The sequence below is a fragment of the Schistocerca americana genome, chromosome 7 (genome assembly GCF_021461395.2).
Source record: "Schistocerca americana isolate TAMUIC-IGC-003095 chromosome 7, iqSchAmer2.1, whole genome shotgun sequence".
In the NCBI taxonomy this organism is placed as follows: domain Eukaryota; kingdom Metazoa; phylum Arthropoda; class Insecta; order Orthoptera; family Acrididae; genus Schistocerca; species Schistocerca americana.
In genome coordinates this window covers 124,229,577-124,248,129 of record NC_060125.1, presented here as the reverse complement: position 1 = coordinate 124,248,129, position 18,553 = coordinate 124,229,577, and positions in this window count along the sequence as shown.

The window sequence follows — 18,553 nt, the reverse complement described above, 5'->3', positions numbered from 1 at the left end:
GAAAGTGCCGCGAATATGATTCACCAGTGGCTGTAATCATTAAAAGACATCTCCATAGTAATGGAGAGACGTGATGCCAATCGCTTACAACATTTCTACCAGAAAGTTTAACACTATAGATCTGAAAATCCAGTGTATTGGTCATAGGATTTTGTATATTTGATAGTCAATATGGTCTTCCTCCAGTACAGGCAACAAAACTTTACACAGGTCCATGGAAGCAACTTCGATCACTAGTCGTCTGCTCCAGTGGGCCAATACATGTATATTTAGTGGGATCACCACGTATGGTTGATGCCAACACACACAGGATATTCGTTTCCGAATGTATCGGAAGAGAGAGATGTGGTAAAATCTTATCGAGTTCTCTAGCGGGTGAAGTTAGCGAAGTTTTTATAATTCGTAGTTTTATTCAGTTGTGTGTTACAAAAATAACAAGAAGAGAGAGAGAGAGAGAAACTCTGCTATCAGGAAGAACTCGGACACCATTACACTGTCGTATTTCTAGCGTGCTAATCATAGGAATACGGTAAAGGTGACTACATCGTGTACAGGAGGGATTTTTGAGGTCGGTCATTCGATATCGATGAATTGTAGTTGTTATGCTTCTGAATTTCTTTGTGCAGTCCATTTACATTCTTCTGGGTTATGAATTTCCTCCTGTGGGTTGGCATACTATTTGCGGCAGCTTTGCCTGTCAGCCTTCTAAGTAATGGAACAGTGCTTTTGGAGTTTGATGGAGTTCCGAGAGAATTAGCAGGGTCTCTAACTTGGTGGCGCCATCACCTACTCATCTAAACCTGGTTTATTCAAATGCTATATGTCGAAGACTGGAAGACTCGTGAGAATATGGCAGGTAAGCGATACTGTGACGAAAGGGAAGTTGAGAGGTGAGCTCTACACCGTTTCTTCTAAGTATTGTGGGCAAACATATTACAACCTCCCACGTATGTCTCACGAAGTGACTGCAATGAGAAAATTAAGGGTTAACATGAAGGTTTCAAAAGAGAGACAGTCAGCAGCAGAAATTCCGTGTTTTGTTTTCGCAATAAATATGAGTCAACATTCTTCCATGAGTTTTGTATACCTGTAAATAGATAGACTAAATTTACATCTATATGCTTACTTCACAAGTTGTCGTACAGTGTGTGGTGGAGGGTATCTTGTAGCACTAACTAGTTTCCTATTCCACTCGTAAATACAGCGAGGGAAAAAGGTTGCTTATGTGTCTCTCTATGAGTGCTTATCACTCTTATCTTATCTGCATGGTCCTTATGCAAAATGTACATTGGCGGCAGAAGAATCCTTCTGTGGTCAACTTCAAACACAAGTTCTCAATAGTGCTACTCGAAAAGAACATCATCTTCCCTCCAGGGATTCCCATTCGAGTTCTCGAATCATCTGCCCACTAATTTGTCAGGGGGCAATAGCAACGTTTCTACAGGGCTGTATTATGACGGAAAACTAAGTCTGCAGACTCGTGGGATGTGGCAGCCTGTGTAATGGTTTTTTTATTGGGATATTTGGAAAACCCCTCACCGATCATTTCGGTTTGAAGGAGGGATGAGGGGAAGCATAACGTTGAACATCCCAGTATTTACCCCAGTGACATTTAAGTGCCCTGTCCTTCCGGGAAGGATAGGACAATTTTGCGAGTCTGGAATCATTAACAGCTGTCTGGCACAGTGGTTGCTGGCCAGGAGTGGTGCAGCCCTGGCACGTGGGCAGAGGTTCGCGTCTCTGTGACAGGTGTACACATGCAGTCCGGGGGCGAAGAAGAAAATAAAACATCCTACCGCCCCCATGGACCAGATCTCAGAAGGATTCACGTTTAGTTTGGGAGCAGTATAGCAGAATTCTAAGTGCCTTACGATTCTAAAGTTACACCTCAGCCTTTTTCACTTTATATAGTCTACCTCTCCTCCATCCAGTCCGCAGCAGTTGTGGCAATGGGCAGCAAGTCTATTGATTACTTTCTGTTGATTCTTCGAGTTGCAGAGCCATTGTGTAAATACTCGTCGTTACACCACAAGGCTAGTAAATGAAAAAGGAATTACGGTTTCAAAATGTATTTGCGAAATAAATAATTCAAAGACGTACAGAACACATGTGGTGTTAATTAACCTAGACACAGTCTACCTACTTTTAAAAGTGTTATCGTGCAACGTAAACCTGTGTAAATGGATTAAATGCTGAACCTCGCGCTACAGATAGAATCAGAATAACATGTAAAATAAGCATCAAATGGCATGGATGGTTAGAGGATTAAATTACGTAACAAAATATATTGTAAAGTTCTAAACAAAATCATTAAATACTGAAACGTCCAAAAATTGAAGTGTGTAGCGTTCCGTCAATGATGAGGTCATTAGAGAGGGAGTAAGATCTCGGAATGCGGAAGGATAGCGAAGGAAATCGACAATGCCTGTTTCAAAGGAACCATCCCGGCATTTGCGATTTAGGAAATCAGGAAAACCTAAATCTGAACCCCCGAATGGTGTTTTGAATAGCCATCTTGCCGAATACATTCAGTGTGTTTCTTTTGTTCAAAAAAATCTCCGGCAACAAAATAAATAATATTTAGAAGATACACATTTCCAAAATTGTAGACACTTTCTGTGATTTTTCTTTTTTTTTTTTTTTGTCGGTGTCAGATAAAAGGCCGAATAGTTTATTTTGGGTGTTAACTGACTGACATACGCTCATGAGCTGTTACTGCTGCTGATCGTAGCAGTTTATCTTAACAAAACTCCCCGACACAATGGCATTCAAAATAATGGTTGAACTGCTTGATGAAACGTTCGTATGTGGTGAGGTCGATCAGAGCGACCGATTGCAGGGGTGTCGCCCCAAGATTTCCAACGATAAGTCGATCTTGTTTGGGGCCCTTGTAATTAATAAATATCGTAATTTATAATAAACTAATAATCGGTGGGACTTCTTGTGTCAGCCCCGGGGAAAAGCAACGCCGTAACAGGCCATTTACAAATGATACTGACTGCTATAAATTATTTATCACCAAAAAGAAATACAACATTAAGCAATGGCAACTATAGGGTTTATGCTTGCAGTATGATTTGATTTGATCACAGGCCCGGACACGGATCTATGAGGGGGGGGGGGGGGAGGAGGGAAGGGGGACAAACCGGGGTATCTGCCACGGGCGGCAGTTTCAGGGAGCACGAAACTTTTATTCTTCAAGAAAAAAACCTTGTTTCTAAAAGCGTCTAACATTCGGCGCACGTTGGTTCATCGATTATTCATATATTTTTTAAGCGCATCCCAGTTAGTTTTTGAACATTTTTGAACACATTTTAAGTTAATTTCTGAACGAATCATAAGTCGATTTTTGAATGCGTGCATAGTGTACGTGATGTCTCTGCCAGGGGAATCCACGGCGCATCAAGAAATGAAAAACTTTCCCGCGGACAAAAGGGGAAGGGGGTATACAAGTTACGCCGAATATACCTGAACAGGAGAAAGCCACTCGCTGTTTGTTTATGGGGTTGATTGGGTCTACGAATGATCAGCGTAGTTGTAATTACTAGCGAAATCTACGGATTCAGACTACCAGAGTGGAAATGAACGACTGGCTGGAATAACGGGTGAGTAAAATTATACATTATCTTCTCGGTGTATCCAAGAAAATGAAATTGTGACAGAAAATTTCTGCCAGAACGCTACACAACCAAGGACCAGTTGTACAGTCGTCGGTAACAATAATAATAATGTCGTGTGACGAGGACCTCCCGTCGGGTAGACCACTCGCCTGGTGCAAGTCTTTCGATTTGACGCCACTTCGGCGACTTGCGCGTCGATATGGGTGAAATGATGATGAGTAGAACAACACAACAGCCAGTCCGTGAGCGGAGAAAATCTCCGACCCCGCCGGGAATCGAACCCGGGGCCGTAGGATTTATAGTCTGCCGCGCTGACCACTCAGCTACCGCTTAGTTATCGCTTAAGTTCTGTTCTCGGAGTAGCGCGGAAAACGCGTTGTACGAACACACAATAACGCCTAGCCGGAGAATAAACACGGGGCAACTGAAATGGTGATTCCGGTAGGGCTAGTAAAATTAACGGGAGAATAAGTTGTGACAACGGCAGGAGTAGTTACAGAATTAGTGATGACAAGATTGTTTGTTAGAACGAGGAAACAGATGAAACGGGTACACCGAACAAACTATATGGAAGGATATGACGACTGCAAATGCATATAAAAATTTCGTATTACTATTTTTCGACCTCATGCTTGATAAAGTGGAGCGTACGAATGAAATGCGAAACTATTTCCTAACATAAAACTTTTTGCTTATAGTAGGTCTAATAGGCATTTGATACTGGTATTTCGTGAATTATTTGCTGTTGTGTTATTAATGTACATGAGGTACATAAAAATGATCATTTGTGCCAAAACATTCTAGCTTATTGGGTGTGTGTCACAACTTCTTCAACATTAGAAGGGCCTGTTTCGTTTTATCTTGTTGACAGTGACAAAATAGACGTACTCAGATCGAGAAACCACGCCAGTCTTGGGTACTGTTCGTATTAACAGCTTTTTCAGTATCAGACAACAACATTTTGATTTCTCACGTACCAAGATGTGTGGCGAACCTTAATGAGGTAACTGATTCTTTCGAAGAAAGGAAATCACACAGCGTAGAACTGTAACAAGCCAGAGAGACAAAATGCTGAGAAAGGCTTGAAGAAATGTGTACTGTCTTGGTTGTCTCTAATCTTTATTGGTTGTATGTTATCTATATATAATTTTGTGTCACACAAAAGAGATAGTTATTAGCTAACAGGCAATGGAAAGTGCAAATTTTCTGAAGCGTTCTTACTCTCCCGATCACAAATAAACCCACCCAGTATTAATTATGGTTTTTTTTTAAGGGAGTAGGATAGTAAACCGAACAACTTGGAGCAGGAGAGGCACCACAGCACACTGTAATTTCCACTGTCCCGAATACAGGTTTGATGGCTTCCATCCACAGAGCGAAATATAGTGACGTGCGATAGAAGAATGCTGTGTGAAGAAGCGTGGCACTGCACGTTGGCACACTTAAAACCAAATAACATGTCTTACATTTCCTCCAACAATTGTTTATATATCAAACTCTTATGGAAGATATGCGCTACAAAATGAACATGTTTTTAAAAAATCGATTTTTTTTTAATTTTTGGATTCCTATCTCAAACGCTCTGGGGGGAGGGGGAGGGGGGAGCCATTATCAGGTTTTTGCCCTGTTTGATCACGAAAGCTGGCAGCGAGAGGAATCAAAATTTTGTCAGCGCTAATTCCAGCAGCCTCTACCGATTCAGTAAAAGAAAGACGAGAAACGTAGTAAATACAGGCGCACTGTAAAGGGACTGAGGATGCGCAATGCGCTGCCACTAAGAAAACAATGCTGATCCATTTTATATATTACACTTCATCAAAAATACAATTTCAAACTGCATTTCATTCCGTTAATATCTTGAAACTTTTTAAGATCCCTATGAATTCAATGACAAATTAGTTTTCAGACAAAAAACATAGCTTACTGCGTTAGAAATTGTTATAAAATGTGTTACTTTTCATAGGACATGCTTGGAAAATGTGTGCTTCAAGACGCAGTGGTAACAAACTCGAACTCTCGAACATTGTATAAGCGAATGCAGAAGTGCACTGGGTACAGAAACTTTTCGCGTAACGAAAAGTTCGTAGTATTTCGATTTTCCTTCAGTTATAACATCTATAAAATTTTGTCTTGTCGACCACAAACTGCTTCGGAGAACCATGATATATACTCTTGATCGCTGTTTTGCAAAATCAGATTACCCAGAATATAACTGCCACTTTGAAGTTCATTATACAGATACATGTCTGTCACAAGCACTGAATTATTGGAGGGGGTGGGGGGAGCGATTCAGTAGATACAATATAGTTCAGAAGAGGGTCTAAACGAGAGACGCCCTTGAAAAAGTTGACGAAATTAGGACCTACAACTACATTTTGGAGCATTCTGGATGTCTCACATCATATATTTCAATGGCACTTACAACTCCTTAAACGTGCCAGTTTAAGCATGGATTAAAGTGTATGTTGCGGCTACTGAGTATAAAAGCAACGGATGAAGACCTCTATATTTTTGAATACTGCATTAGTCCGATTATTAAAACCTGTTTAAGAAAATGAAAGTAATCTGCCAGAACAAAATGTATTTTGTACTTTAACGTACAAACCTATGCTTTTAAAAAACTGTGGAAACCTATTTCTTTGAAAGAATACCTTCCAAAACTTCATACTGTGTATTTTTCGGTGTGGCCGAGCGGTTCTAGGCGCTTCAGTCTGGAACCGCGCGACCGCTACGGTCGCAGGTTCGAATCCTGCCTCGGACATGGACGTGTGTGATGTCCTTAGGTTAGTTAGGATTAAGTAGTTCTAAGCTCTAGAGGACTGATGACCTCAGATGTTAAGTCCCATAGTGCTCAGAGCCATTTGAACCATTTTTTTGTATTTTTCTTTTACTGAGTAATGCGTGCAAAGCTTCGCTGGTTAAACTGCTAGTTCATTATAAACCGTTTTGTAGTGAAGACACAAGGATTACAGGCTACATAAAGCAATTTGTCTCAGTCAGAAATATAAATTCCTCCTTAATGAAAACCAGGACAGGGGTTCCACAAGGATCTGTTCTCAGAACCTACTTCTTCATTACAGCAATCAGTGATTTGCCTAGTAACATAGCTAACACTGTCATATGTTATGCTGATAATATAACTCTACTTAGCACGCATCAGAGAATTTCAGATCTGAATAGGATAATAATAGAAGCCCTTGATATGGTGTTGGACTGATTTGCAGCTGATAAACTACTGTCCTTGTAATGACGCAAACAATGGATAAAGTGAGAGGAACAAAATGACGTAATAGAGCCCATCTAGAAGATCTAGACTTTGCAGATGACCTTTGCCTTCTATCCCACGGCCTCAGAGACAGGAAAGACAGACCAGAAGTACTGAAGTCTGCGGCGAAGAAAATTGGTTCGAAAATTAATGCCCAAAAGACATGCGGGCAAATGGTAACAACATCTCAATGCTTAAGCTTGAAAGTCGGGTAATCGAAGGATGGATAAGTTTTGTTACCTTAGAAGTATCATTACACCATATGGTGGTGAAACAGAGGACATTAACAGCCGCATCAACAAAGCAAAAGGCGCTTTTACAATCCTCTGCTTTATCTGGAGATCAAAGGAAATGAGATTGAGGACCAAATGGCGGATATCTGAAACTAATGTAGTGTCTGTGCTTCTATATGGATGTGAAATATGGAAAGCGACAAAGCAGCTAATCCATAAGGTGCAGACATTCAACAACCGATGTCCGAGGAACATCCTGCGGTATGGTGGCCAAATGTCATCTCTAACGAAACACCCTGGCAAAGAACCAACCAGAAGCCAACTGAGCTGCAAATAACAAGCGGGAATTGGCGATGGTTGGGGCATACGGTTAGGAGACCAAATGAACATATTGCGAAGGAAAAACTGTACTGGATCCTGCAGTGACGACGGAGATACCGCTGGCCCACAATGACGTGGTATAATATCTCGACCAAATCCGCGCTAGACAGAGATATTTTATTGGTTATCCTTTTTAAGCTGGCACGACCAGATGACGGATCAATGAACCTTCTACTTGCGAGCTAACATCCCACAGATGTTCGGGCTCGCATGCGGTTCCTCTGCGTCGAAATGTTGGTTGGTTGGTTTAAGGATTAAAGGGACCAAACTGCAGAGGTCAACGGTCCCACGTCGAAATGTCTTGGCTCAAACTCGTCCAGGGGTTGACCCGCACGTGTCGCATTACACGCCCTAAATTAGACACTTGCGACCCTCTGGTTAAATTGTCTGGCTGATGGCAAGTTTGCGAAATACAATGTTAACATAACATATAATAACAATGACAATAATATCGGGAACTAAATTAACGACCCATAAATGATGTAGGCCACACAGTTGCGAATTGGTTAGAATAATGTTTATTCAGAAAGCGAACTAATAGCGACAGTGGTCGTATTTAGAGTTACTGTTACACTCGAGCGCATATCTATTTGATCCAGTTCGATTTTTCACAATCTCATCGCGAAACACAAGTCCAGTACTCAGCCTCCAAAACTACACGAAAAGCTAACAGTTCAAATGGCTCTGAGCACTATGGGACTTAACATCTATGGTCATCAGTCCCCTAGAACTTAGAACTAGTTAAACCTAACTAACCTAAGGACATCACATAACACCCAGTCATCACGAGGCAGAGAAAATCCCTGACCCCGCCAGGAAACGAACCCGAGAACGCGGGCGTGGGAAGCGTGAACGCTACCGCACGACCACGAGCTGCGCGCGGCTGCTTATCGTTTAGATGACTTAAGTCCCGCGATACCACACAACGCGAAATTTTCTAAGTCGTTTCGCTTCCTAGCTACCTAAAGACCGACCGTCCGCTTTCTCGTCTCCTCCAGCACTCTCTATCTGCCCGTCCCTGGCCGCGTGTCCCGCCCACCGAATGTCCTCACTCAACTGACTAGGGCAATTCCCTTTCCTGGAGCCGTCCATCTGATTGGCTACAGCTTATTCTACATTACTTTACATTTTAACATATTTAAATAATCAAAGCTTGACCACTTTCACGTTCTAAATAAAGTAACAATAATATCCATTACATAATAAACGTTAAATTCTTTTATATAAAACCAATACAATTTCCTTCTTAGCTTTGAATGCTACAGCCAGTAGCCTTGCACCAATGTCCTTTCTGATAAATAAATAAAGAACAAAAGTAACTATTATGCACTAAACTTTACAACAGATATTCGATTACCTAATGATTCAATAATGTGTCTTGCTCTCATCGTTCAATGTGTTTTGTGTGGAGGAAATGATGATCTGATGCTTAACTGAAAATACTGGTAGTTTAAATTTACTATATCTTTTAAAGAAATAAAGTTACAGAGTTGATATTTATAACGTTTCTCATTTTAATGATGCTCTTCCATATGAAAAATCGATCGTTAAGATCGACCAAAGCGTTCAGACTTTAGCATTCAGGTCTTTGTTACAAAACATATTAATTTCACTTTAACAGTATATCATAAACTGTTGTAGATATGATCAATATTCAAGTTTTATTGGGATTACCATGAAAATTTATGGAGGATGGCAGATTAAAATTACTGTGGGTTCACTCCCTGCACTACTACAGAATTAAATAGTTTTCATAAATCTTCCCCTTTATGGCCGATCTTAGGTCCGCCATGTTTAACACTGCTACGTCTCGTTGGCCACAAAAGCCTTCTACTGGATCTCCCTATGACGTGTTCTCGTCTGTCTCCCTCGCCCGCTACAGCGCTTACGCCTCAATAGACAATAGACGACTGTGAGTTTCCCCATCTCGTGGTGAATCTGCGCCCTTTGTGGCACGCGGTCCTGGACGACAAGGTTCGATTCACAATTCCTGTAGGCTGACTCTTTCGGACATATGTTTAAAGGAGAGCGCAATACTCTTTTAACTCACATACAGTTAAAAGTGAAACATAAAATACGTCGAGTCAGCGCATTTCGCCTGTGGAAGGGATGCGTTTACTCCGAGAAATAGAGTCGCTCCGTGGCGCGCGGTCGGCTATAGCAAAAAGTCTGCGATCGGAAAAAGGAACTCGATACCAAGAAATGGTTTTAATATATAGACCTATGGCAATCAGGTGCGCATAACTGTCGACTGTTGAGCACCACTCTGTAAAAAATAAACTGGCACAGAGATGTATAAAGAAAGAGAGAGATACCTGAGATTTTATCACTGAAAACCTGTGCGAGAGTATGTATATAAAACAAGTAATTCAACTCATGTCAGTTAATATCTGAAGAGAATTTTGAGGAAGTAAATTGTACTAGGTTTCAATAGCAATATTGGACGTTTGGCTGATAATTTCCGCTGGTGGATCTGCAAGCACCGTCAAGGGAAATTTGGAAGTGTTTTCTATCATTAACAGAAATCTGCGAAAGTCTACGAGTCATAAAACCAAATACGGACTGAGTCTCACAGAACCAGTATCCGAGGATCCTATACATCTTCCTATTTATGAACAGTAAAAGTTTTACAGGCGACGGCAGGATGACGGCAGTTGCTTCTGTTCTACGGGATCAACGATATTTCACCACTACAGATTTCATATTGTTTCTAGGTTAGAATCTTACTGCCGGACGTGGAGTATAGGGTATATGCTCTTGTTCTGTAAGACTGTGGAGGTACAACAAGAAAAATAATTCGTGCTCTACTAATTCAGACTTTCAAGCATTAGCAAGAGAGTTATTGCGTATTCACAACACCAACTTTTTCAGCGTAGAGCAGTAGACACAGATTTAGACATTGATGCATTTCTATTAGCTTCAAGTTATAATTACTTCAAGTTTAATTGTTTTCTTTTCACGATTAATTGCACTTCAGTACAATATATCGGCACATACGTACAACAATGTACACAGACATAATAAGGGATATACTGTAATGCATACGATCAGTTGAAGCAGAAGGTCAACAGGAAGGAATAGGATGCGAAGAAGTGAAAACACTAGCAGAAGAAGGAGCAAGCTGAGGATCCTTTGTTACAGCCCTATGAATAAGGAGTTAGAGGAATTAATAAAATAATAATAAAAACTCCCAATAAGCCCCATCAGCTCATAACGGTAACGTCAAATGAAATAGAAAATAAGTCTGCAAAACTTTTAGGTATTTATATTGACTTTGCATTCCGATGGGAGGAAAATATCAATCATGCACGTAAAAAAAGGTCTCAGGGGCCATACCTTATTTTGAAACTAAAGGATTTAGTGATCTTGGATTACCTTAGTGTGACGTACTTCGGACTGATCCAGTCACATACCCACATCAAAAAAAGTTTTGCATCCCCCCCGTTCCCAGAACTGAAGATAGACGCTGACAGTGGATGTTGTATCACAGACACAGTCCCTTTGACAGTTGAGAAATGTCACTAAACCCGCCCAAAGATGTAAACAACCATGCATGAGCAGCGCCTATTAGACGGAGGGGGTCCGGCAGCCGATCAGTTCCAGTCATTCCACCAAGAAGGAGGTACACGGCTCATGTTGTCTGTAGTTCAACTATGCCTAGACGGTCAATACTGCGGCTCGATCGCGTCCGCATTGTTACTTTGTGTCAGGAAGGGCTCTCAAAAGGAAGTGTCCAGGCGCCTCGGAGTGAATGAAAGCGATGTTGTTCGGACATGGAGGAGACTCAGAGAGACAGGAACTGTCGATGACATGACTCTCTCAGGCAGCTCAATGGCTACTACTGCAGTGGATGACCGCTACCTACGGATTATGGCTCGGAGGAACCCTGACAGCAACGCCACTATGTTTAATAATGCTTTTCGTCCAGCCACAGGACGTCGTGTTACGACTCAGTGCGCAATAGGCTGCATGATGTGCAAATTCACTCCCGATGTCCATGGCGGGGTCCATCTTTGCAACCACAACACCAGGCAGTGCGGTACAGATGGGACCAACAACATGCCGAATGGACCGCTCAAGATTGACATAACGTTCTCTTCACCGATGAGTGTTGCTTATGCCTTCAACGACACAATCGTCGGAGACGTGTTTCGAGGCAACTCGGCCAGGCTAAACGCCTTAGACACAGTGTCCAGCGAGTGCAGCAAGGTGGAGATTCCCTGCTGTTTTGGGGTGGCATTACATCTACGAATTCATTCAAGTCAGAAGCAAGTTATTGTTCAATCGTCTTGAAATTGATTACAATTTCTCTCCACTAATGATCTACTACGTGACCAAATAATGTTTTTTTCCAGAAGTCAGGAAGAAAGATTCAACGATGACGGCAGTGAACGATACAATAAAGAGCAGTGCTTAATTTTAAAATTTTAGGTGCCAGAGGTCTTGAACGCACCTCATCAAGCATACAAACCCTCCTCCCCCCCCCCCCCCCCCCACCGACAAATAAAGATCACTTTTGAAAAAACTTACAATGAGAAATCGTTTTTTTCTCAGTTTCAGTTTTCTAAAAGGTAATTTCTTATAGTCAAAATAAAAAAACCACAAAATTTAACAAAAACAACAGGTGTCCAAAGCGGTCTCACTTTGTTATTTCTGCTCGATATATCGGCCAAAGTCAGAAGTCTTAGTGGCTACAAGATCACGCTTTCAACTGCGGCCGTCACGACGTTCGCCTAGTTGCATTGTTGCTGCTCGGTTAACGTGTGTCCAGTGTTAATTAATAAAACACTTAGCGATGAGTGACACTGAAGATATTTCATCACATTGCGTTGGTCGCTCATTGTCACATTCACCGGTGCCGGCGCAACCGTAAATTATAGTTACATTGCTATTTAATACACGTATACTATTTTAAATCTCCGGTGTGGACCTGCTCCATAGCGTTCAAAATAAACTCCCAGGGAGGTACCGGCCGAAATTTAAGTCCTGTACAAAACTCTCATCGTTTAATCACGTTTGAGGAAGAAGAAAAGCAGTTTTTGTTACGTTACATACAATAGCACCGGAATATCCTGACCACAGACCGCATAGTTGTTTTACAGGTTCCTAGATGTATGTTCTCGAACAGAGTTGGAAAATCTTCTTCTAAATGCATATCATTTTCATTAGAATCAGAAGCTGACTATTTTGCAACGGTTCATAAGATGATGTGGAAGAAAACTATTTAGCGAGTCGTTTTAGTTAATAGATCTGAGCGCCCCCTTTCCTCCTTATTAGCCAATTTTTTGTTCACTCCAGCCAAGTGATCAGGCTGGCCTGTCTTCATTAATAGAAGCGCATCGGCATGCGCAGTCGGACAGCTTTGGCGGATAGTCATTAGTTTTTGGCTGCAGGCAACATTAGCTAGATGACGGCAGTAAATGAGGTAGCCAAGGTTGTCTGCCGTGTTACTCCGTTGCAGTTCAATGTATTTATTACTGTTCCCTTTTCTTGTGATACGTGTGCATAATTGCTGCAGTTAGAATCTGCATTAAATACGTTAATACGTATGACGATTTCAGTTCCTTTTACGAACAGCATCTCAGTGATTTTTCACTTCCGTGCATGACTTCTGCTTCCACGGATCCATGTACCATAGTTTATGGTGCCAGCACTGTAATGCCACAGACATGTTCACTGACTGACAATGTCAAAAATGTCTAAAAACACATCAACGCACTAGTGCGCGTGCGCCTTACTTAGCGAATACTGACGTGTAGTTTCAGTACAAGTCGGCACGGCTTAGCGTAGTCTTGCGTTTACGAAGTTTTACTTACAATTGTTTCTCGCATCTTATAAATAAATTAAGAGGATATGCGTTCAACAAAAACGACTTCGAAATTTCTGGGACATCCTAGTGGCCATTAAATAAAAATTGACCGTTTCTGGGTAATTAGTATAACGTGAATTTCGATATTAGCTTCAGGGAGGCTCACAAGTTCAAAAGGTGATGGAAGCAAAGCATTTTGCAAATTGTGCAAATGCACACTACAAGCAGATAAAAAAGGTTTGTGTAGCCATGCAAATTTTTAGAAGCATTTACACGCCCTCAGACTTTCACAAGTCGGTTGCAGCAATCAAAATTAACAACATTTTATGGTGCAAATATACATAGAGAAAGAAAAATAGCAGAGTTGGAAGTGGCGGCATTCATTGCGGAGCAGTGTTCGGTATCAGCAGTAGGCCATCTAGGAGATCCGTTGCCAGCTTTGGACAAGTCATCTACTGTTATCAGTGGAGTGAAGTTACGTCACACTATATGTGCAGGGCTGATTACTGACGTGATTTCACCATGTTTGCATTGAGGATCTCCTTGAAGACATTGGCGACAGTTCTTATTTGATGATAATAGATGAGAGTGCGTGCTTTGACACCAAGCTAATGTTGTGTGTCACTGTGCATTATTTAAGTCAAAACACAAAAAATATAATAACAATGTTAATGGATTGTTGGAAATAGAAGGTGGTGATGCTGACTCTTTATCTAATGCGTTTAAAAAGCAACTATCTACAGATAGCCTTTATTTAAATAAGTTAATACGTCGAGGCGTGGATGGAGCTAATGTAATGAAAGGAGAGCATCAATCATCCTCTTCAATTTTGAAAGAATCTCTGCCTCATCTTACTGCTGTGAAATGTGTGTCACACTCACTGCGTCTTGGAACAGAGAACGTTTGTGAAGTATTGCTTCTCATTAGAATACATTGTCACAGAAGTTGACGATGCTTTTCGTACAGTACCGAACGGCAAACTGAATATTCTCCGGTGCATGAAACATTGACCAGAAAGAAACGGCTCAAAATAGACAAGTTGTCGTGGAAGTGCTGGCTGACACGCGTAGTAACCATTACTAAAATTTTAGACCAGTGGGATACTTTAGAGCTTCACTTTAAATTGGCCAATGACAAAGAAAGATGCTATACTGCTGATCAATTAGATTCTTATCATCGAAACCCAACAAATTACATCTTATATTTTTCAAACACTCACTGAAAGCAATCGCCGATTGTAATCGCACGTTTCAGGCTGATAATGTCAAACATCTTAAGCTGTTATCAGAACTACATACTTTGCTGGTGAACTATCTGTCAATTTTAGTTCCCCCAGAACGATTAAGCAAAGTCAAGAGACAAGATTTGAAAGGCTTCAATTTCAGGGATTATGTGGTGAATACTGAATTAATCAATTTAGGATTTATTTAGTTACAATGAAGCAACAGGTGGTATTGATTAAAAAGACTGAAGAGTTATAAAAGAGCGGTGTGTATCATTTCTTTGTCAATTATGCCAAGAAATTCAGAGGACAATTCCAAAAACTCTAAAGTTTCACACCTGACTCAGCTATTAGCCTGATGTGGGGGATATAATGACCAATTTTAAAGAATTGCTTGGCGCTGAGAATGTTGACAGCACTTTGAATCAATAACGAGTTCTCCCTTTCCAACGACGGAATAAGGTTAATTCAACAACAGTGGCACTTTGGAGCGAAGTGTCGGCCTTTGAAGACGCTGCTAGAGAGCGGAAATTCTCGACTATCAGCAAGTTGGTGACGGGAGTTTTGAGCCTGCCACTCTCCAATGCTAGTGTGGAATGAATGTGGTAAAAGACAAGTTGAGAAAGGAATGCACACAAGAAGATCACTTACTTAGAGTGCAGTACATTTTCAAGAATCAAGGCTGTAATAAATTCGAGCGAAGCACTAAAATGCTTACCAAATTTAAGTCAGAGGATGTATATAACACTTCCAGTGATGTCGATGTCATCTCACTTCTGGCATAAAAAGTTTATCGTACTGGTTTTATTGTTGTTTGAATCCAATGTAAATGATAATAAACAGTGTTTGCATTAGTATAATTATAATAGGCCTACATGTCATAATTTCATTAACTGTACCACGTACCATTATATCTTTAGAATAATACATCAATGTAATATAGTTTTTACGGCAGAGAAAATTTATATTTTGTAATAGTCAATGCTTCAAAGATTAAAAAATTTTAAATTATGCTGCGGTTACTGTACTTTTGTCACTCACTAAGCCACAAAATAGCTTTTTTATCTATTTCTGAAGTTTCCATAGCGTCTAACGGTAAACCAATATGACAATGGAAAAAAAACAAGAAGAAAGTAAGTGTGGTGCCCATAGGGCATGTTTTGTATTTTTTTGTCAGGTTATCTGTTTTTATTTACAAATTAAAAATTTTAGTTTATATAGTATTTTTTTATTTGTATGATAATTTAGGAACTCAATCTGGAAACACCGCAAAGAAGACTGGCAAGGATTGGCAGGCTCTGAGATACGAAGGGGGCAGAAAAATGATAGTGATGGGACAACCGACTGTTTTTAACAATCGATTGGTCAGTCGATTGTTATTTCGTTCAGCTGTTTTTTTTTCCATTGTAATGAAACAACCGGATGTGACTAGTCTCTGCAGCCGCGCCAATTACATGAATGTTTTCACCCACTCCCCGGGTTTAAGTGGTTTTTCAGCCTTTTGGTTATACATGAACCATGACTAGGATTGACAACCTTTTTTACAGGCAAATAACGTATCTTATTTAGAGGAGAGGTGAATAGAAAGTATATATCTAAAAATAAAGTATTTTCAAAATGGTTATATTTACTTCCTCAAATAGGAGTTTTCGTATTTGTGGCATTAAACATTGATTTTTGGTTGGTTTTAAAAGTTTAATATCAGGTGCTGCATTGTAAATTTCTGTATATATAAATGAACAATCAATTTTAAACACATTTTTATTAGGTCGGTTTCTTGTCTCTTTTCGGTTCAAATTTTGCATTGATTTTAAACTGGTTTCCCGATAAGGTAGACACTTCAAACGTTCAAAGCAGCTGAGAACTAGATGAGACTAATATTAATTCGCTTTCGAATCTGGTGTGTGTCGGGGAGCACCTTGGTTTTCAGTCTGTCTGTCTGTTTGGTACAAATTTAGCAACTGTTTTTAGACTAACTCCCCGATAAAGTGAAGACTTGAAACTTTCAACTTAGCTCAAAACTGAATTACAATGCAATATTAACTCACTTTCTTTTCTGGTGTGTGGCAGAGAGTGCTTGGTGTACCACTGCTATTCCCCTGTTTTCCTGAGCCAGTCTCGAAGGTTTCACGGGTAAGAACGATTGCTGCTAAGCTGCCCTGTGAGCTCGATTTCTCTAATTTTTATATTCGCGGCCTTTTTGCAAGGTACACGTAGGAGGGAGCAATGTATTGGTTGACCTAACTGAAGAGAAACTGTAATAAACGTGAAATTTAACACGTGTCTGTTGTAATCTCATCCGAATATTTGAAATCAATTGAAAAATTTATGCACTCACGAATAAAAATCAGAAGATAAGTACTCAAATAAAAAGTTTTTTAATGTGACACTTTTTAAAATAGAGTAGAAACAAATTATCTCTCCTAGCACCATACAGATCCGTAAAACCATGCAGATAGTCCTGAAAATTTGTGTTTTTTAATTTTTAATGGCTATGACAATACTCGTAAAATTGAAAACGAAAAACGTGGGGCGCTTGCAACAGATAACAGTAATGAGGATAGTTATTGTAGTTGAGAGAAATCACAGAACAGTTTATATCATTTGAAGTGCAATAAAATTTTTAGTGGCTTAGGTCAACTATTCGTGCATCCATTATCTACCGCATGTGCCCCACGTTTTTAGTTTTAAATTTTACAAGTATTGTCATAGCTATTAAAAATTCACAAGCACAAATTTTCAAGACTATCTGCATGGCGTTATGAATCTGTATGGGACTAGGAGAATTTATATGATAGATTCCAGTTCGTTTCTCAAAAATGGTAAAATTTAAAAGTTTTTCAATTAAATAATTATTTTTAATTTAAATCTACTGAAGAGCTATCTCTCTTTTCCCGCCCGTTAGAACCCAATATGAATAAGTCTTTTTCGGCAAAGGCTGAGGTGACGTGAACGTAAGTCACATATGGTACAATTTTTTGTATTGGTGACGAACAGTTGCATTTCAAACATATACCGCCACTTATGGGAAGTATTTTTTCGCAAAAAATATTTGTCATCATTCGTTAATTTCCTCTGAATCTCTTTGCTTAATACAGTTTCATAAATGTGAATTACCCTTGTTGGTAATTCCTATAGTATTAAATTTATCGTGAGGGTCGTATCTTACTCAGTCATATGATTTCTCCCATTCATAAATATTACTTTGGTTCATATATACATGTACTCATGCAACAGTTGAGGCTACTTTGTTTTCATCAGGCTTCTGGTACATCAGAACCACTTGCAGTATTATTTGTTTCCATTTAAGCGGTACAAATGAACAAAAGAGATTTGTAAATTTCAAATTTTGCAGCTTCTTACAACAATCGAAACACAATAATCCTGACGGCGGAACCCAAGGTTACCTGGGAAGATAGTCTTAACGTGTGTTGAAATGTGTCTGCGTGTTACTGTTAATATGTAGATACGTTTTTCGTGTTGTAAGCGTTTTTGTATCATGTAAATGAGTCTGAAATGTTGACCTGCTCAGCATTCACCTAGACGAGTGTGGCGAAACCGCATATTGAGCTACACTCTTTACATTTTCTTCTTTGGGTGGGACCTGCAATAAAATGTGAGCTCCCTTCAGAGCAACAGCAAACATTAACGAGGTCACGCCAGGACATGGAAAGGACATGGAAGTGAAATATCACTTAGATATTCTGTGTGCTACAGATGGCGCACACATTTAAGGCGACAATCCGTCACACCCCCCCCCCCCCCTTCCCCCACCTCACATTTTTTTCGTGACAATCACCAATTTTTCTCAAAAGTAATTCAGTACACCAGTTTACAGCACTGATAAATACAGTCTGTCTATTCGACTCGATCTTAGAAAGTAGTAATAAAATATAAATTAATGTACTTTTTGTAACAAGTTAAAGTGATAGTCTGAATTTTCTACATTTAACTAAGATTTTTTTTTTTTTTTTTTTTTTTTGCAATATCAAAATTTTTTAATGTGGCCCGAATATTGGTCCA